Raw genomic sequence first — 21349 nt, forward strand, 5'->3', positions numbered from 1 at the left:
AAGCTATGGTACAGGGCTTTAGAGAGATGTGTGTAATATAGACAAAAAACCGATGTGGCTCTGGCAGTACCTCTATTCCTCTGAATCAGGTTTCATGGTTCAGTTTGAGTCCTTTTGGTTCCAGACCTAGTTGCTGCTAGATTGCCACAGGAAAGAATGAACACATTTGCTCCATATTACTCTGTAGTCTAGAGGTAGAAACTCCTAAAATGTGGCATTCAATCTGTGAAAATCCAACTCTGAATGTCAATCATCTTATGTAGGAATTTCTGTCCAAGGTTTAGTGTGGCAAGACCTGAGTGTCTCCCAGAGTGATCCTTCTCCCTCTGCTGAGCATCAGCAATAGCAGAATAGCAATTCAATGGCAAAGACTGTTTTGGAATATTTGAAAGGACTGCATGCATGCTAGAAACTGAATAAAAATCACTCATGGCACAGAGGATTAAATGCCTTCTGAGAACATGGAATTCCACATCTGAGACATGATTCTGTTCCTGCTCAGATGCCTTGAAATGGTAAGTCCATTTCTTTGGTTTACAGGTGTTTGCTGCAGAGTCCAGCTTTGCTGATGTGAAAGCAAGGAGCTAATGCTGTCAAATGGTCCCTTTTTATTGCACTACTTATGTCTCACAGGTAGATTTTGAATAATAATTTTTGAATTGAGGCTCATAATGTGCAAAGGGACGCTGTGAATCATCCAAAACTTTTTTAGGAAGCAGATTTTCCTCTCACCATCTAGACTGTGGGTATTCCTGCCTCATAAATTCAGCAGTTCAGAGGAAAAAATGTATCAGCTGGATATGATATAGGAGATGGGTAGTTGAACAAGTAAGTGATAGGATAATAAAGACTGAGCAGTAGGATAAAGTCATACAGTTGTACAGGGAATGAAGAAGCTGCATGAAAAATTCTACAAATCACTTTAGAACAGTAAAAACTGGTAATTTTCTCCATTTAGTGACAAAGTTATTTGTCACAGATACAGAGCTCAACTGATGGACATCAGGCAGCCAGTAAGTGTGACAAATCACATTGTACATTATTAATTTAGATGATTTCTTTTCCATTCCACAGCCAAAAAAATGGTTATTTGGAGCTGGCAAATACAGTGGCACTGTAGGTGCTGAACTGTTGACAAGAAACAATCTTCTCAAGTGATACTGGGATGAATCCACAACTGTTGCAGAGACTTCTACTGCAGAAACCCCATTCTTTCTTGCAAAGTTGTTCTTTGACTACTTGAATGTTAACATTCCTTTATATGTGGTGTCCAGTGCCAACTTGTGTGACTTATATTTTCAGGCAAGGCAAATATTTCACGTTGATTTTTGCTTGGAGTTGATTCTTGATAGGTCTTAGATGTGAAAGCTCATGCCTTTTGAGTATCTGTGATGATATTGAATTGAATCACTAATACTGCTAGCTATTGACTTTTATTTATTTGTCATCTTTTTAAAGGGTTAAGATCTTTTTTAATGTCTAACTCTCCTAAAGTCTTACTGGAGATTAAACTGTTTAAGGTATTGTTAGGTGGTTCCTTAAATTTATCATTACCTGTTTCCATAAAGTTTTTGGAGAAAAAAAATACCAAAAAACCCCCTCAGAGTTTTCAGGGTCTTTATGGGTATATTTATCAAGAATTAAGATCAAGACTACCAAGTTAAGGAAGCAAGATGCTCAATTATGCAACACAGGAGGTTTTGAACAAGAACTACACATTTTGGAGTTGTTTGACTCTTGGAGGAATGAGTATCTGAAACTGCCAGGATTTTGAATCCAAATTCTCATTAATCCTAGGAATTACTTAGTATACTTTTTTTTTTCCTTTTCTTTTCTGCTATAGGCAGACTGTCAGCACTAGGATGTAACCTGGAAATTAAATATCCTTCGTTGCAGTAAAATTCTTAAACATTACTGTGACTATGCTTTAATAATTTGACTTCTGTTTTTAAATACTGCTTTTTTAAAAGGTAAACAATTGCCTCTAAGGGAACATGGAAATGGCATCTTGATTTGGTAACAGTTCTGAGAAACAGCACTTCTTCATTGTGCATGACTTTAACAAGATAGATAGTTCTTCTTTATTCATTCATTCATTTAGTTAGTTGTTTAAAAACAGGATTAGTTACTTCTGGGAGCTTATTGTATATATTAGTGAACTTATTGTATATATTATTGTTATTGTAGGATCCTCTGTGTGATGTTTGGCTGGGATTTGAGGTCACAAACACTGGCCACTGGGAGTGACCACATTTGGCCAGTGGATGGCTTGTCTTTCACACTGGGACACCACTGCAGAGCCTCTTATTTCACTCTTCCCTAGCCAGCTCTTTCTGTTCCTTTGAGGTAGCTCTCTGTTTGCCCCTAGTTTGAGACAGTATTTGCATCCTGTGCAAACAAATTTATTGCATTCATGCATAAAGCACCATCTCAGACTATTATTTTAATAATTGTCACACATCAGATCTGGAGCAAAATACCATCACTGGTTTCACAGCCTTTTAGTTGCTGGAGAAGGACTTGGGATATTCAAATAGCTGCATCTCATTCTGTCAGTTTTCACACTTATGTTATAAACTAGTCTGAACACAGAGGTGTGAAGGGAGCAGGTAGCACTGCTTTCTCTACAACAGCCTGTTTACTAGCGGGATTAGAGGGCTTTTTAACCCTACACCAGTGATAAACACCTCACTCAGATCCTCCTTTACAAAGGTGCTTGTGAGTATGGCTGAAAAGCTCTGGAGAACAAGAAAGAAAAGATGGGACTAAGCTGTTCATGTCATGTTACTTCAGCCATGGAAGAGGCTGAAATACCTGCTCCATCTGCCTGGGGAAAACTCCTTGCAGAGGTTTTAGGCACCATGATCAGCTGAAAGGGGATATGTTAAAAGGACTACCAAAACCAGCCATAGAGACTTGAAGCACTAAAGAGGCAATCACTGGAGACAGAAAATGCAGACGGCACAGCCACGGTATTGATTTGTTTTTCCTGGAATTACAAGCTCATTCTTCACTTAAAATCAGTGATCAGCAGGGACTGAGCCACTCAGTTTGTTATCTAGACCCAAATTTTCTCTTTCCTAAAAGTCTTTGTGCTGGTGGGTAGGCCAGATGTGCTGCTGAACTGTGGTCCCTTCCCTGCCACACTCTGTGGTGGGCTCTCAGAGAGTTGTGCATCCATCCTCTTGCCAAAGACAGAATTTCTCCCCATCATAGCAGAGAGGAATCAGCTGCAAAAACAACAAGTCTTTTGGGTGTTTCTGCATGCAGGTGAGGCCTGTTGTGGCCAAAAAATGCCTTAGCATCTCTGGGTCAGTTGGTTGGTGGCTGAAGCAGCTTTCTGGACTGTGCAGAAGCAGCTCCTAACTGATCAACAGAGAAAATAAAAGCTGACATTGAAAAAAGCTGTCTTTCAGCATGATCAATCTGGCAAACACTTCCCCATGCCAGGATTACACAGGAAATAAGAAGGTTTTTTATTACATGCCATGGTATTCATGTGTGAGCTCTTGCAGTAGAGGTTAATAAAGCTGGTCAGACCAGAGCAAATGCTTGTGGAGATTTGGTGTAAGATCACCAATCAATATATAAACTAAGTCAAGATCAGAAGGATCTGTTAACTTTAGCAGGCTTCTCATCTAATGTAAAGTATGAGAAAGAAAATTAGTAATAAAATTATTAGTATTGGCATCCTAGCTTGTATTTGGGGCTTGCATCACTGAAAATTATTACTTTGCCTGATAGACATCATGGATAATAATAGTGAGCTCCCTTACAGTGATGAACTGCAGGTCCATAGATTATTGATAAAGTAGAATACAGAGAGATGCTTGCTGCTGGAACAGATGTGCTGGTCTTAATCCATTACTGCTTATCTGCTGATGATTACTGCCTGAAGAGAGGTGGGAAGGCTGCTGAGTGCTCCTCATCTGCTTTGGTGTAAGCTCAGATATCTTGCCTTAAGCTGCTGCTGAAGGCTGTTTAAACTAAGCCCAGCTGACTTGTCTGTGAAATAGATGGGAGTCTCAGGCAGTTCAGTCTAGTTTTGTAAGGAGTGATAACATTTCAGAAGAGAGGAATGGATGTGATAACTTTCTGTGTGACTTGAAAAGCACCAAAATGCACCTCGGGAAAGTTTCCCACCAGACTGAGATCAAGAAGATAGGAAGGGACATAGCTGTTAATGTTTGTACATGGAAAACCACCACTGACCCCATACATCTTCCCAGTTCATAACTCTTTTAAAAAGTAATTCTAATCTACCCTTAGAGTTCTTAAAGTCTGGAGCTGGTTGAAAATATACTGTATTTTCAATGTGCTCACTTTTTCTAGCAGCATTTACCAAGTACATAGATGTGTATAGCAGCTCCCTCTATTATTTGTGCTGCAGCTCCATAGAAGTAGAGAAGCAGCATCTTGGCAACTAAGAAAACAGTGAAGTTAAACAAAACCAATGATTTAAATGTATTCCCTAGATTTCAAACAGAGAGTGTTGCTTTAACACAGATCTGATTTTTGAGCTGGGAGCAGGGCATGTATTTCAAGAGATGCCAGAAATACCTGCTCATGAGAGGCTGTGTGATACTGTGGCCAGTGTTTGCAAGAAAAAAATGTAAGCACTTTAAAGATAAAATATTATGTGATGCCTTAAAAATCCCAGGGTGTTTAACTTGCAATGTTGCATGTTTAAGTTAATGGAGGTAAGAAAACATTGCTAATTGGAGTGATAAATCAGTGGAACTGACCATCTTTACATAAAGTTAATGTTACCTTCAGTTTTACTGTTTGATTCCACCCAATGATTAAAAAAAAACCAATAAACACATGAACACTTTGCAGACAAGATTCTATTTCTTAAATAGTCCTGGAACACACTGTTTCAGCTGTAAAAGTAGCTCAGAATTGCTTCTGCAGGTTTCTTGCTTTAAGGTTAGGGGCATTATGCTCTTGTATTGTGTAGACTGCCTGCATGAGTTGCTGCAAAGTTCATTATACTGCTAAGGCTGTCAGTGGTATTTATGGATATTCATGTGCAGTGAACCCTTGAACCTGAGCAAGTCATCTGAGCGTTGCTTGTAGTTAGTGTTTATGCTTAACATTGGTAGCAGTATTTAATTGCTCCCTAAGAAAAATAATTGCAATTTGAACTCAGCTGTGTAGTAGACAAGGGATTGCAAAAGTGCCAGGCCCACAGGAAGGATTGCCCTTCTTTTACAAATATTAATTATTAGACTTTTGTTTTCAACTCCATTTCTAGAGTTTGGAAATGAATGTGAAACAAGTGTATTATTCAAACTGTGCCGTGTCCCACTCCCATTAAAATTAGTAATGGCAAAAACTGTGTTATGGAATTAATCCTGTTTCAAAAATATTTTCCAGGCATTTTTCATGTCAGCTGCAAATGGGAGAAAGGGTGATGATGCCGTTTTGCAATAGAGAAGAGTGGAGCTCTCGCCTTAGACTCATCTGAAGAATTTCTAATTCAAAGTATTGCAGTGTTATCCCTGCTAAAGTTTCAGTTCTCATAACCCAATCTCAGCTGGGAAAATCCTGTGTAACGCCTGGAATGCCAGCAGGACTGTTATGGTGCTGGGGCAGGAGCAGCTATACATGTCCTCAGAGCGTTTCAGCGCTCCTGCCAGCGGGAAGGGAGTTTATATTTCTGTAACTCTAGTGGGGATTCCTTTGGCTTGACACAATCCTGGGAATGCCTTTCAAACCATGTACATACACAGAACAGATGGCTTTCATGGGAAGCAGGAACTACTGTTCAACATGTAAGAAGTAATATTTTTTTCCCCATTTCTTGGTAGCTTTCTAACATGAAATAATCCTTCCACAGATACTGTGTAATGGGAACAATATCTTGATTCTCTCCTCCATCCCTCCCTTATTTTCATTTTCCTGTCAAGCTCAAGGAAAAACATTTTTCACATTTTCTAAGGGTAGGGGTGGCTTTTTTAATTTTAAATTCAGTCACTACTCAATTTTAGCATTTCTAATGAAAGCTGAATTGCTGAAGCTAAGCCTTAGTGGGGAGTTTAACAATACAGTGTACTGTTCCTGTCCTCTCAGGCATCAGTGCCATCTGAGCAAAACTCAGGAATGTAGTTATTGACAGATATGTAGCTGCATATGGAAAATAATCTTTAGAATTTCATGCATTTTGCTTGCAATTTGATAAAATATGAACATTTTGTAGTGCTATAGCAACATCAGTGAGTGATATGTTATGACAGAATATAATATGAAGTGATCCCATAATTAAAGATCATGTTGAATTTAATTTTCATGCTCTTGCACTTAGGAGCTTGTCACTGTAAATGGGCAGTTAAAAAACTTGCTGCCCTCTGCAAACATTGACTCACTAAATGGCTCTACTTTCCTATAACCATGAGTTTGTTTTTCATATCTTGTGGCCTTTTTTGGGTACAGAATATCAATAAATAGACCTAGTTTTGCTTTTGTTATGAGTGGGTACACTCCTCTGCACTCATCAGTCTGGCAGTTTCTCATAGATTTTGTTAATATTTCTCTAACGTGCTAAAGTAAGTAAGAACAAGCAACCAGATAATAGAAAAGAAGAAAACTACTAAAATTTGGTGTGTAGTTATCTTTTTTAGTAAAAGTATTTGACCTTGAAAACATTTCCCAGTTGCAACCAAGACAAAGAACAGAAGCTGCCTGTACAATAATGAATTGCAACCTAACATTAGAGAGAAAAAATAAGTGTAGTCCATTGTAATTCTTTAATTGAAAATGTATCATCATGGAATTGTTACTTGGATACCACTCGAATTCTTATGGAAATGTGTTTCCTTTCATTAGCAGGTCGATTTATTTGATGATATTACAGAATTGCAGGTTAATTTTCATCTACTATCCTTGTGTCATATTGATACTGTCCAGCTACATGTTTTAAATAAACACGTGACTTCTAGTGTCTAGTTTTTATTCTCCATCTAAATATTTGCAAGTGCTGGGATGAACATATTATCTACAGCCAGGGAACTAAATTAGCACATTTTAAGGAGGTGAATCCAGAGAATATATTAAAAATAGATCAGCCAAAATGAATGAAAAACATGGTAAAACTGAACTTAGGTAGGAGGAACTTAATCTGTTAGACCTGAGTGAATATAACAGGAATTGAGAGCACAAAACTGTAACATCTGTCTGAATCACTTCTCTTAAAGATAGTGGGGAATTGTTGAAGAAAAGCAGCTGCTGTCATGTAAGATTTGGGAGTCTCCCATTAATTTCTAGCTTTCATCAGGGTATGAGAATTACCACAGCCTGGTGACGGTTTCAGGTCATTGAGAGGCAGTGATGACACCAGAGTTGCATCAGCTCATGAGCTGACCATGCAGATGCTGCTGAATCATCTCAGCCAAACAAAAATTATCAGCACTATGCTTTAGCCTCTGTCTTGGCTGGATGCTTTGGTGGAGGTGGTTGGTGCTGCACTGGAGGCAGGAAAGAAGAACTTGCAATGTGTTTGCATGTCTGTTGTATGGATGGAGCTGGAGCCTGCAGGCCAGGGCAGTGCCCACAGATAAGGTCGAGGCAAGACTTGCAGACTTTCAGTGCATGGGGATTTACAACCAATTCTGTTGTAAATAAGGTGTTGGGATTATGTAGAAAGTCCTAATCAGTGAAGTCTCAGACACCAGAAGCTCCCTCAAGGGTCAGTACACAGGCTGTGCTGTTAATATTTGCTCCCTTCTGCACTGAGATGTAGGGACAATTTTCAGCTAAAACCTGTGAACTGCAGTAGCAGCTCAGACTGCACACAGCCTATGCTGTGCAGGGCAATCATAAAAACTGACACATTTATGGCTTAAATAAAATGAACTGTGCTTTGGTCCTGCAAAGTTCTAGCATAATGCTCTGATGCTCAGCTTCATTCTTCCTGACAGCATGAGATATCCAGCATTCCCCCCTCATCCTTGCTCTTTCTCCTGTGACCCTCAGCAAGGCAGCACCAGTCACTGCTGCTTTGGGTGTGGAACGTGCCCACTGGGGGCCTGGTTTGTGATTACCAGCTAATTTTACACAGGCCACCCTAGAAGCTGCTGGGGAAATAAATCACTGCAGAGCTGTCCTGGATTTGAGCCACTGAAAGGCCTATAAAAATATTTGTTACCCAGATACCTGAGCTGGCCAGCCTTTTCTACAGAACTTAAACTGTCTTACTCGTTTTGCATGCACATTTTGGGTGGTTTTAGCCAGGCAGGTTGAAAAAGTGTTTTTTGGCAGCTGGAGCAGGAAATGTACATTTGCCATTTAAGTGCATGTAAATAGAGAAAAAATCTTATTAAACTGCTATTGATGAGAGGGAGAAATGCAGTGAAATGAAAACTGACCATTTTGATACAAGTAGTTGATGCTACAGAGGTTTCTCTAATGCTGTCTAAAAATGGTTTCTATCTCCTCTCAGAGGAGTTTAGGATGTCCCAGCTTTTCTTGCTCCCAGAGGACCCTCTCCTTGGAAATGCCTTCAGAACACCCCCAGAACAGCTTGTATGATCTGATAGAAGGAATATCTATAAAATAGTCAGGCCTCTTTTTGTCTGGCTTTTGTTTTGTGTCCATTCTCCCTGGGGAGGTTTGTCTCCCATTCTTGGGAATGGCACTGATGTCAAAGCAGCCAGTCTGGTGATGGAACCTCTCCCTGAGAACACAACTCCTTTGCAATGTGTGCTTCCTAGGCTAGCAGAGAGAGGAATTTTGGAGATTCAAACAGAATGATTTACAGGTAGAGGAGCTTGCTTACCATATGGTTTGTTTTAGATGCAAAAGATATCAGGGATTGCACTTCTAACGTGGTTTCTCAACTGCAGAGAAGAAACAAAGAGCTGCTACATCTCTGGATTTGTTCCAGCCCCTTGGCTGGGGCCAAGCTTTGGTTCCCCTGCACCCTCCTCTGTGAGGAGGGGTTTGGGTGACTCTTTTTTTTTTTTTTTGCTTAAGCAGCCAATCCTTGTTCCACTTGCCCTGGTGAAGGAAATCCTGTATGAACTGGAAAGTGTTAGAAAGGATTTAATGAGATTATCATGAACTGTTACTTCACAAAAAAAAATCTTAAGCCCTCAAGCAGCTGTGCTCTGTAACTGGGGACAGGTGAAGGAATGGGAAGGGCTAAAGAAGCTGCCTGCTTATTTAAAGAGGCAGTGCCAAGGGTTTTTTTAAAGCTAAAATGCCTATTAAGACATTAAAAAAAACCCAAAAAAACAAGGAAACGACATGGTTTTTTGAAAGGAGGGATATTGTAGAAGTCTGGCGTCTTCAATTTTATATTTATTTTTAATAATATTGCAGAAGTAAGTGATACTGAAATTGCTATTTGAAAATTCACTTGCCCAGAGCCTCAAGTCATGTTGTATGCACATCACATTAGGGACTGCTTTGAGGTTTGACTTGTGTTGTAATACATAGAATTTAGTAGCAATGGGGTGAAATTTGGTTGGTTTGGGGTATTTCTTCTTTGTTTTGTTTTTGTTTTGGGTTATTTTTTTCTTACCATATGCTCCTGATGTATCTGTAAATACAGCTAAGACTTATGCTGCTGCCAAATCTTATGCTGCTTATCCTGCTGGCTGGGCTCTTGATGACATTGAACTCACAAAGTGCATTTACTTTCTACGTGTTTGGTTGGTTTCCATGGTCTTTGTGTACCTGTAATGATAGCAAAGTTATGGATAGTGGCTGTATATTATGGAGGAAACCTCCCTGGAGAGCTGGGAGCCTAAAACCAGTGTGCCACTGTGGTTCCTCAGGGGGACCTGCTGTGCAGGTAAACTTACAGGGCAATGTGATTGTAAACACAGGAACTAGTTCTGCTCAGAATGAAAAGCTATTGCAACTGGAAATTGGTAGTGAGGAAAGAATTTTATGGGGAGAACTACCTTCAGCAAGCATTAGAGTAGGATATATCTTGGCAGATGCCAATCTTGAATGTATAGGATACTTTCCAAGTCCATCAGACATGCTTTTGGGCTGGCAGTGGGGTTAATAAATCTATGTCTTTGTCCATTTATTGCTTGGGAGAATAGCTTGGAGGCTGAAATCCAAACTGTGCTGAAAGGAACTTCTGGAATATGAAATTATGTACCAAGATACTGTACCAAGAGACTCTGGCATAACTTAATTGCTGAGAACACTTCATGGTGTGAGAGTATTATTATTTTTATGCACCCATTAGTGTCATTTTTCTCAGTTATAAAAGCCCTGAAAAAATAACGTGAAATGATTAAAAGAATTTTTTGAGGGTAATTACAGCTCTCTTCATGCACTCCTCCCCTCTGTTACCAATCATCTCACCAAACCATCCCATCCATCCCTGTTTGGTTTCCTCTTCTTTCCTCTTGCAGCCTCATTCTTTGGCATATTTTGGGAAAGGAGTAATGGAGATTTGGGAGGCACGCTGCTCCTGCCACCAGTAAAGCAGCAATAAGCTACTTCTGAAAGTGATTCTTGGGTGTGTTGGCCTTTGGAGGAAAGAGTGACTTCAGGGAAAGTAAAAGTAATTATTTAAATTAATTTAAATCCGAAAGAATCGAGCTAAACTGTGAAGGATTTGCTAAACTTGATACAAGTGTGCAGGTTAAAATATTTTTGGCAAGTGCACATTGTCAAAGACAAAATTCTGGTATATTCACAGAATGTTGAAATAAATCTGAGTACAAAAAGTATCCTTCTTTTTGTCTTGAAGAAGTCAAAGTAATCCTCTTTTTGCGGTGAGAAAAATGAATAGGACATTTGACTCTATGCAAGAGATAGAGCTGATTTCTGAAAGTGACTGTCAGTGAGTGTCACATCCCTCCAAGAACACTGCATTTGCATCAGGACACCTCAGCTGCTAGAAACGTGCAGTATGAATAGGTGGGTGATAAAATATGAGATAAACCATCTCCCTGAGGAGCAAGCAACTTAAAATTTGGGGGATGGTTAGAGAGGACTTCAATAAGAGGAGACAGAAAACGGAAAATAAAATAATACATATAAAAAGAAGAAGCAAATTGAATTCTTCCATTTAACCTTTTACATAATAAAAGACAGGAGACATCCCAATGAAATTAAAAAGCAATGCTTTTAAAAATTAATAAAAAGCAAATTCCTTTTATTGGAGACAGGAATATGGAGAAACTGAGCTATAGCTCTGATCTGATGTGTCAGCGCAGAGATTGCTAAACTATGTGACCTTTTGAGGAAGTCTTTAGCTTCTGTGGCTGGGTACAGTTCTGCTTTGCCACAGTCTGAGACATCTGGCTCAGCAGCTGGGTGGGTGCAGGTGCTGTGGCAGATGCTGTGGTAGATACATGGCTGTGAGGTGGCTCTGTGGCTCCCACTTTGTGAGGACAACTTCCAGCTGGGGAACTGTGTGCAGGTTCTCATTGCAAGTTCAGGCAGCATATGACAAAACCCTATAAATATTGGTTTCTGGTTTATTGAGTCAAACACATGCCCAAGCTCCATTAATTTTACTTTTATGATTTTGGTTCCTTACTCAAATATAGTTAGCCTAGCAAGGAGCTTTAGAAAAGCTTAAGGTACCATCTTCCCTCACACATTTTGATCCAGCTTATCAAAGAAATGGGCTTGCACTCATATCATAAAATAACCCATACTATAGGTAAGGACATTTGAGACCAACAAAAGAATATCTATGTGTGTGTTTGTGTGTATGCTTATAATTATAGAAGAAAAAAAATTATTTTCATCAAAATATGACAAGTTTTAAAGGCTTTTTTTAACCAAGGGGAGAAAAAAGCCATGGATTCAATCATATTAGTCAGGGTAGGCCTTCTTACTAGGTTGATTTTTTTTTTTTTTTTAAACTTTGTGATCTGAATGTTGTGTAGCCAAAATCTTTCAAAGGAACACTTCATTTAAGGCTGAACACAGCTTTATAGACTGGGCACTTGGACCTAAACCTCAGTCCTTAATTACTCTGATCCCCACATGTGATGAGATGGATGGTTTGCTGCTGGTATTTTAAAAAGAATCTAGTGCAACACATGATGCACAGCCACAGAAGGTTCTCTTTAGGAAATGTACCTTCCAAAGGCAGTGAGTGTCTATGCTACTGCTGTGAATGGCTTCAATTAAATCCCAGTGAAACTGGTAGTGGATTTCTCCATGCTATCATCTTGGGTATCGTGCCTGAAAACCACATCCTTCTCAATATAGTTTTCTTGTGGTTTAATCCAAAGGTCTTTTCATCTCTCTTGGCAGTGTGCTGCTCCTTTTTCTCAAGGGTCAGTCACTTTTGATATATAACTAAGAAATGAATGGCCCTAAACTGGAAGGAAAAAACTCAACCAACCATCTCTGGGAAAGCAGCAGAACCTCCCCATGATAAGATGAATCATACTGTGAACTGATCTCCTAAACTGCAGTAACAAACCCTCCATCATCAAAAGCACCTAAAACTGAAAAGAAGAACACATTGAACTCTTCAGGACATCCTGTCCAAGGCTTTGGTTGATGAGCATTTGCATTTTTTACTTACTTTGAGTCACATGAGAAGAATGCCTTAGCTTACTCTTTCTGCTGAGTAGCCAGCTGTAGAAGAAAGTAAGTTTACATGGCCTAAATAAGTTCTGGAGTTAAAAAGCATGATATAGCAAAGCAGATCATACTCTGTTTTGAGACTAGTGATTTCATGTAGTCTATATATATGGGGAATAAAAGGTATTTGAGAGCTGGGTATGATGGCTTATTTGGGCAGTTTGTCTGTTTCCATGAAAGTCTGCAGACTGTAGAGTCAGTTTTATCTGTAAGGATGATACTGTATGAGAATTTAAACTTTACAAATTAAGAAAGGCCCCACTAGTAAATACATTACAGGGAAGCACATGCATCACCTGCTGTGTGCTGTGTGCTCTTATTTCCTCCCAACTCTCACAGTTTCAAATAAACATGCAGACAAAAGCAGAAGGTTTATTAAACCAGTTGTAGTTCTTGTGAAATTGGGAAAGATGTGTCAGTCATTACAGAGGTGTCAGTCATTAAAGCAGATGAAATGTTTTAGTCATCAGTGATGGTTCTACTGTATTCTTTGTAAAAGCACATGTTAATTTGTGGTAATGAGTATAAGGGTTTGCGTGTGGTGAACAATAGATTCATGAGTTCTTAAGGAAGTGATTTGATTTTAGGCATGCTTTGAAAATACTCTGGTTTTGGGAATGATTTTAAGAACCCACTTTGGTTTTGTAAATATGGGGCAACTAAGAGACAGGAGAGTTTTGGCTGTTTGGCTTTTATTTAATGGGCCTGGCAAGCCTTTTGTTCATTTCCCCTCCTCCGGAGAGTCTCCACACAGTCCGCCCCAATTTGTTAAAGACGAATTGTTGCCCGTGGTAACTGCAGAGAATTTGTTGAAAAGAACACTTTTGGAAGACAATGGGCCCCAAATATACTGTGTCACAGCTTTAAACTTTATTAAGTCTGTCTTGGACTACCCTCTCCTCTGCTGAGTTAAGGGAAGAAAAGTTTGGCAGCCTCCACGCTGTGAGCGTGATTGATGCCCAGAACATCTGAGGGACTTTTGTGTCCACATGCTCTCCATGGGTGCATAATGTGTGAATACTCAAATAAGGTCAGCCCTTATCAGATGTAATCTAGGCCTGAAAGCAGATCAACAGTGACAGTCATACCCCGTAAGTGAGAGCACAAATCATCCTTGCGTGCTTTGGACAAGTTATGGGATTTTCTCCCTTGCTCCCGTTTTACCCTTTCCAAATGGTGTGTGTGTGTGTCAGAGGGGAGGGGAAACTTTGGCAGATCTCTGGGAAAAAGAAAAAGAGACAAAACCCAGAGGAATGTGTGCCTGGAATACTAGATGGTGCCCTCAGCTGGGCCATGGGGGCACAGGGGGCTGTGCAAGGCGTGGCTGTCCCTGCACAGGGGCTGGGTTGTGCGGCTCCTCTCAGGCTGCTGGGGGAGCATCCCCTCTGGTACAGCAGGCAAGAGGGAAGAAAACTGGGCAAAAGAGGTTCAATTCACATCTCCAATACCTTTTAAGAGTCCTTTCAGGGATTTCTAAGCATGTCACAGCTTTTGTTGTCTGCCTGTCCCTGGGTTTGAATGCCTCAATTTTTCAAAGTGGAGCGAAAGCATCTTTTTTATTCTTTCTGAGTTTGTGCTCGATGGAGGGGGATGCTGTGCTTCACCACAAAGTGGAAAAAGTGTTAGAGAATAATGCCTTAAAGAATTAATTTCTGCCAGCTTTCCTGGAGAAAGCAGATATAACTGCAGAAGGAAGAGCCTCTCATTTGTGAATATTACTGTAGTTTAAGTACTGGATTGCTTCTTGTCTAAGAAAACAAAGAGCAACAATGAAATGTTGTTAATTTAGACTTTTTTGATTTGTGCTTCTGCTTAGAAAAGTGTTTTAATGGGCAAAGAGCTTTTACAGAACACGAAATATATAGGGAAATAGCATAATTAGCAGGAAGAAATAAAAGATACCGTTACATCATTGACAACATTAACAACTGTGGAAACAATGATGTCATCCTCTAAGATGGGGAATTTTTTCCCACACTTACGATGACTTGAAAACTTTTTTGTTTTTAGAAATATGATGTCCCTATCAGGACAATAATTTGCAATACTTTTGCTTGCTTATGCATTCTTTATATGGAAGAGCATAATACTGAAGTACTCCCTGGGACTGAGTGGAAGATCCATGAACACTGACGTCTTGTAATTAAAGAACATTATTGCTTGCTTCATTTATCTATTTTGCCTTGTGCTTTACCAATAACAGGAGTGTCCAGCTCCTCATTGAAAAGGCACAATAAAAAATATCCCTTAGTTGCAGCTCACACCTTGAACTCTGAACAGAAACATGAGCAGGAAGACCTCTCCTTTCCCTTCACTGTGCTGTCATCTCTTTGCCCTGCTGAATGGAAGTGTTTTCATGGTAAGGTGTGAAACTCTGGAGTACAATACAGGAGGTCAAACGCCTCTGTCATTAAATTCATGACAATGGTGTCCTGAGCTACCATATTACACATTTCCCCACCACCTTGTTTCTGTTCAAAAAGTGACCAAGGTGTGTCTTAAAGTAATTTATACTTTCTTTTTGGCCCCTGTCCCAAAGAATAATATCACCTGATATCCATATACCCAGTATGGATGTGCAAAGAACCACCTTATTTACAGAGATACATCATTGACTCTGAGTCTAAAAGACTCCTCCTGCCGCCCACACCCCAACAAAACCTGTTGGGCACTGACTTTAAACATTTGCTTCAGTCTGCACAAGAAATTCCTTTCCTTGATGCATTGAATCTGGTGACATCCTAAAAGCATGTCAGTTGGATTCTCCATACTTTCAGTGGCAGTCTTTCAGATTCAGACATCTGCTGCTCTGAATTCATCTAAGTCCTTTAATGTCACACAACTGAGGCTTGTGGTGCCCATCCCAAGTGTCCAAAAGAGTGATAATCTTCCACCTTGCAGTCAAAAAGGTCATAGGAGTGACATCCTGTGTTTTACACAAGAAGAATTGTCTGCTCTGTAGTGTTCAATGTGTGATACGTGGCAATTCAGGATTTTTAATTTTACTAACAAGTATTTTAAATGGTGTCAGCAGATGACAAAGCTATGACTACTTTAACTTGTTTTTGTATGGGACTTTGGGAAGGAAATGCCTGGCATGCTTTTTGAAGACCACGTGTAGATTAAATAGGAATTTTAAAACAAAGGTAATTTTTCCCACGAAAACTTATCTGCCTGGAGCAAATCTGTAATTTGGACTCCTTTTAGAAAATAAATAAATAAAATAAAGTTTAGACACTACTGTGTTACTTTCTTGCCATGTATTGCAACGAAAACCTGAGAAAGACTGAAAAATTGTATTGACAGAATTATTATATTTACACAAATGATGCATTCCATTCATGTGTGTAGAAATCAATGTCTGTCTTGCAGTTTCACTGTTAGCTGGTGTAGTAATCAAACAAATAATAAGAGTTTTAAACAAAAGGATGAGGAAAAAAATTCCACTAATCATTAGAAAGATAAGAGCAATGCTGGTCAAGGTCTGGTTTATGAATGCTGGGGCCAAATTACTCTCTATCACATAAAAATGAATTTTATTCTGTTATTACTAATTGTTGTTTGACAGCTGCTAGGTGGCCACTTCAAAGATTTCCATTTGGCTAGGCATCATCAAAGATCTTGATCTTTCCCAGAAAGTTTCAGGGGGATTACTTGTTTGAAGCAAAATACCATTTGAAGGGTGGTAGTAGAATTTACCCACTGAGATGCCAGGTTTTTATATATAAGCTACAGCAGTTCAGTATCAGTGCCAAACTGAACAAACAAGTGAGCTGATCAATCACAAATGCTACTTTCCCCATTCTTACAGATAAAAAATAATAGTACTGTCATTAATCATTACCATATCCATACAGAGATTAATTGTAAATACCTAGCTTACCTGTACTCAGGTTTTGTTTTGTTGTTTTTTTTTTTTTTTTTTTTTTTTTTCTTAGTGGTAATTGGGAGCCTCTTTTTATTATGGTACATCAGTTTTTGAATTTTCCCATTATATTGCTGTATTTTAAAATGTTTTAAGATCTCACCTGTGTTTTGCTCAAGAACATAGACCACATACTTCTGCTGCTCGATGGCATAAGAGTGGCTTAAAACACTTGTTGCTGCCATAAGGGGCAGGTGTGTAGATGGTTCAAAAGCTGTGTGGATGTGGCACTAGGGATGTGGCTCAGTGGTGAACGTGGTGGTGCTAGATTGATTATCTTAGAGGTCTCTTCAAACTTAGAATTGATTCTGTGCTTGTGTGGGTGTGCATCCACTGATGACCTGCTGATGTGGATTCTGTAAACCCGAGCCATAGATGGGGCGGCTTTGTTCCAGCGCGCCCGGCGGAGGAGCGACACAACTACTGCGTATGTGTGAGCAGGAGGGGTCAGGTTAAAACCCTGTGTGCGGCTGATTCACCAACAGGCTTACAGGGAAATCCTGCATTTCGCGGCTCGCTCAGTCAGAATAATGGCAGCAGCTCCGAAGGTGTGTGCAGCAGAGCCCGCTGACAGGCTGCGGGCGGGGTGCCCGCTCCGGGTCGCTCGGGCTCCGCGGGCAGCGCGCAGTGCGGGGCGGCTCTTCCCGGGCTCGGGAAGCGCTCGCTGTGCCAAAGCCCCGAGGCGCCTGGCGGGACGGCTCCGGGGCTGTGCCGGGGCAGGGCGAGCCCGGGGTGCCTCCCCCGGTGCTGCCCCGGGCCCGGCCCTGCCCGAGGAGCCGCGGGGCGGGGGCGCGGCGGGAGGCGGGCGGAGCGGGGCCGAGCGGCCGTGGCTGCGCGCCCGAGGTGAGCGGGGACGGGCGCACGGAGCGAGGGGCGCGGGCGGCGGACGGGGCGAGGGGAGAGAGGAGAGGAGAGGGAGAGGAGAGGGAGAGGAGAGGAGAGGAGGATTTCGGGCCCGGGCTGCCGTTCTGGCCGCGCTGGGGGCGGCGGTGCGGGTGATGCTCCGCACGGCGGGCGGGACTGCGCCTCTCGCTGCCGGTGCCTCTCCCATAGCGCGGCTCGGACCGCTGGAAAGTAAAAGTTTTAAAGAAGCTGTTTTGTGTTAAATCTGCCTTAGAAATCGTGAGCCTTTCACGCTTTATGCTTTTCGTAACTTTTGTCTGGTTACCGCTTTTAACAGCGAGCGCTTTTTTTATTAGTATCTGTGTACTTAGAAAACGTCGTGCTGGTTTCGTATGAAGACTGAATTTGTTCATTTGTTTAGTCTTAGCAGGAAGGCATCACGCTAATTGTAAGTGAAAATGCCGTATTTACCCACCAAGACGCAAAAAAATTGACATGGCTAATAAGAAAAGGAGGCAGTAATTAGCAGTAAACAGAGATTGCAGTAAGGCAGAATTGTGATTGACGGGAGAATCATAGTAGTTTTATTCATTATAGAGATGAAAATAAGGAATGTGTTAGAGGATCTGAAACATACTTAGAAACCTGCATTTGAAAACAAATTCTGGGTGCAGTAAATGAGCTGACGTGTTCTTGGGAGGTTTTTTTTGGAGTTTATGAATGTGTGCTTCACTCATGTAATGATGTTCTTTGGAAGAACTATGAAATTACTGTCATTGAAGACTCATTTTTTTCTTAAGCGTAGTGTCTCTTGAAAAGTGGAACAATCCTGGATGTTTTGGCTTGGATGTTTTTATTATGGAGCAGTTAGCTAATAAGCTGATAATCACATCTGAAAAGAGAAAAAAAATTGCATAGTAAGGAAGTTTTTTTTCTTTTTGCCCATAAATTAGTCAGTTCTGCTAACTAACCAAGTAAACTCTCTGTGACTTCACTTACAGCTCTTTAGCATCAACCACGAATTTTCCTGATGCTTGAGAAGGTTTTATCTGACTTTCTTAGTAAGATACACTAAAGCCAAGGAGCAGAAAAAACAGCAGTGCCACTCGTGCAGTCCATTTGTCCTGGGAGCTTTCATGTGGTGGGAAGTGGGTGCAGTGTCCATGGGAACAGCTGGGCTTGGGGAGAGCGTGGTAGATGGCAGAGCAGGATTCTGAGCAGCAGCTGGTCTGCAGGAGTCCTAACCAAGTGTAACTGTGTGTGCAGTTCAGATTCAAGCGTGCAGTCCTTGGCCAGTCATTTTCTCCTTGAATCATGAAACAGCTGTACTGGTGATTTTAATCTAATGTTTGACTTTGTTTTCAGGCATCGCTGCAGAAGCAGGGTATGAGGCTTAGGAGGGAGAATGCCACACAGTTTGGCATGGGATGAACACTTTTTATGGACTTTGGGTGATACTGAAAAGCGAATTTGAAACCATTAACTGGTACTGCTCTTCCTAGGTGATACTTGTGTGACATGGAGGCTGTGGACAAACTGCAGTCACACCTGACTGACCAGTCCTGGATATCTTTGCAGGGGCCCTCGGTATTCTGGCAGCACCCTCTGCTGCCCAAGTGGAGAGTGCAGCTGAGGCTGCATCGACATTCCTGAAACCAGGAGTCAGAAATGTATCTGAGCCTTATCAGATTCTCTGTTCCCTTTCAAAGTTTTGATGGATGGATGCTTTGACACTTTTCTTTGTGTCAAGGGCAGTCCTAGAGCATCCTCAGAGTTATCCATACCAAAATAATGATCTCCTAAAGATACTGAGAATCTTAGTACAATGTTCTTCAATGAAATAGTATGTATTCTGATGTAGGAGCATCTGCAACGGGGATTAGGCAGATATGTGGAAGAAATGAAGTAGGCTGCTCAAAAAAGTGCACAGAAAACTTAGGTCAGAAGAGACCAAGATTTCTCCTCTCTGCAGAATTTCAGGCACAAATATGAACAAGCAGAAATTATGCCAAAATAAAAGATCCTCAGATACAGTATCTTACCAACAGTGTAATTACAAGTATCATAGGAGACTCCCAGTAATTTGAAGCGTAGCTGCTGTTTGCATTTGAAATACATTCCCAATTTCCTGGCATTCAAGTATTTCCTGGGATTCAAGTATTTTCTTGGTTTTTGAGCACTTGTACTAACTTCTTTAGGAAATGCAACTGGTGTCTTGTTCAGCACAGGGTTTTTCCTCTCCCAAGGGCTGTGTGTTTGTTGTTAGCCAGCACTGCTCAGAGGGTGAGAGGCTTGTGCTGGGGAATCTTTGCTAGGGAGTGCCCAGTGGTTTCCCACAGGTGCTTTCAGCAGCTCCAGCCCAAAATCTTTCTGCAAATAAAGAAAGACAAAGTGATAGCAATTGAAGCTGAGTGCTTGAGGATAATTTTAGGAGCTAAATCTGTGGGGAGAAAACCTTGGAAAGCTATTAATTGTATAATTGTATTTATGTATTTATTTCTTTTTAATAAAAAAACAGGAAAAAGAAATCACGATAACACTTTGCTACCTCCTAACCTTTGGGTTATGGGTCAGTTCCAAGGCCAGAAATTGTTATTGAAAAGAGAGTTGAAAATGAAATTGAGAGGTCTTCTAAGTAATTCAGACCATGCCTCAGGCTGAGAACAAGATTTTCTAAAGCTTTATTATTTCTGGCCTAAATTTGCTTGGTAGATACATCTATTCTTTATCCCCTCAAAGCTTCAACTGTTTCCTTGCAGGATGATCCCAGTGAGAACATGAATGACTCACCTGTGGTGTTTGCCTTTTGCCTGTCCATATATCTGGGGAGATCCTAATGGTTCCACATGGTTACTAAAATCAGATGTACTTAAATCATGAATGTAATGGCTGATTTGCACTAGATGTCAAGAGTTTAGTTACTCTCTCTAACATACATGTGTATTTTTACCAGCATTTGGCTTCCCTTCAGTGAAGAGACCCAGGTTTCCAGGAAATAATTTCCAGCATCTCCTTGTTTTCACCTCTAGAAAAGTTAGTCTTAAGTGTGCCCTGGTTGTCATTGTGCTGGTTCAAGCCCAATTCTATTTGTCTGGTCTTGAGTATATCCAATTACTTTTGCTGAACTTTGCTGTGCATTTTTCAGTCTCTCTGTATGTTCCCCAAAATGCAGAACTCATGCCTGAGTATTTCTTCATTTGTGCAATAGCTTGTGTGTGTGCATTGTTACAGTGCCTGGATATTGTGTTATACTACCCCAGATTCTCCCAAACACTTCTCCAACTTCTTAAGAGCAGTTTTGAATGCTAGCCTCATCCTCCAGTTCACATGCTTGTGTTTTATCTACAAGGCCTATGTTTTATCCTGGAGGGAACTGAAATGTTTTTGACATGGTTGGTTCATGACCAGTGCTGGCTGTTGCTCATGTCTGTCTGTTGAAGTATTTTTGGCTGAATTTAATCTTCTCTAAACTTGAGATCAAAGTGTAAGGAAGAAAAGCAGAGCAGTTCACTCAGACTGAGCTGCAGCTCTTGTGCTCAGGATTTTGGGCTGAGCCCTATTTTCTGTTTCTGTCCTGCATTGCAAACTTAACAAAGAGGCTGAGCTTTGGGGCAAAATCGTAGTTTTGGCCTAATTCTTTGCATCTATCACTGCATAGCTGCATCAGTCCTATACATGGAATGAAGTGTAAGCCATAACTTATGGAGCTTTATGAAAACCCTGTGATATTCCTGCCCATCTGACTCATGTGTGATGGAGGCAGGATAAAGATTTGGCAGATTTTTCTGTCTTCCTGTACTACTGCTGGTGGCATCCTGAGTGGTGCAACAAATGAGCATCTTTAGAATAACCAGAAAGTTGACTGTGTTGCAGCCTCATCCTAAAGTGATGTGTGGAAATCACAGAGAAGTCTTTCTGAGTGAAAAATAGGGAGGAGAAAGTATGAGAAAATTGAGCAGGACCCAGCTGTATCTTTGAGGAGAAGCTTGTGCCCCTTGATGTACCCCA

At 40.8% G+C, this 21349-nt stretch overlaps 1 protein-coding gene across 2 annotated transcripts in view; it reads left to right on the top strand.

Moving 5' to 3' along the window:
- The window catches only part of BMPR1B (bone morphogenetic protein receptor type 1B), a 95869-nt gene that overhangs the window by 9174 nt on the left and 65346 nt on the right, over nucleotides 1-21349 (top strand). The window contains exon 1 of one of the 2 annotated variants that reach the window (XM_056489841.1): nucleotides 17310-17341. The exons of the other annotated variant lie outside the window; for it this stretch is intronic. The gene's annotated coding sequence lies outside the window, so the exon portion shown is untranslated. Of the gene's footprint in view, nucleotides 1-17309; nucleotides 17342-21349 lie in introns of those variants that run through there. 2 annotated transcript variants of the gene reach the window in all.

This window comes from Oenanthe melanoleuca, chromosome 4, assembly GCF_029582105.1.
Source record: "Oenanthe melanoleuca isolate GR-GAL-2019-014 chromosome 4, OMel1.0, whole genome shotgun sequence".
Taxonomy (NCBI): domain Eukaryota; kingdom Metazoa; phylum Chordata; class Aves; order Passeriformes; family Muscicapidae; genus Oenanthe; species Oenanthe melanoleuca.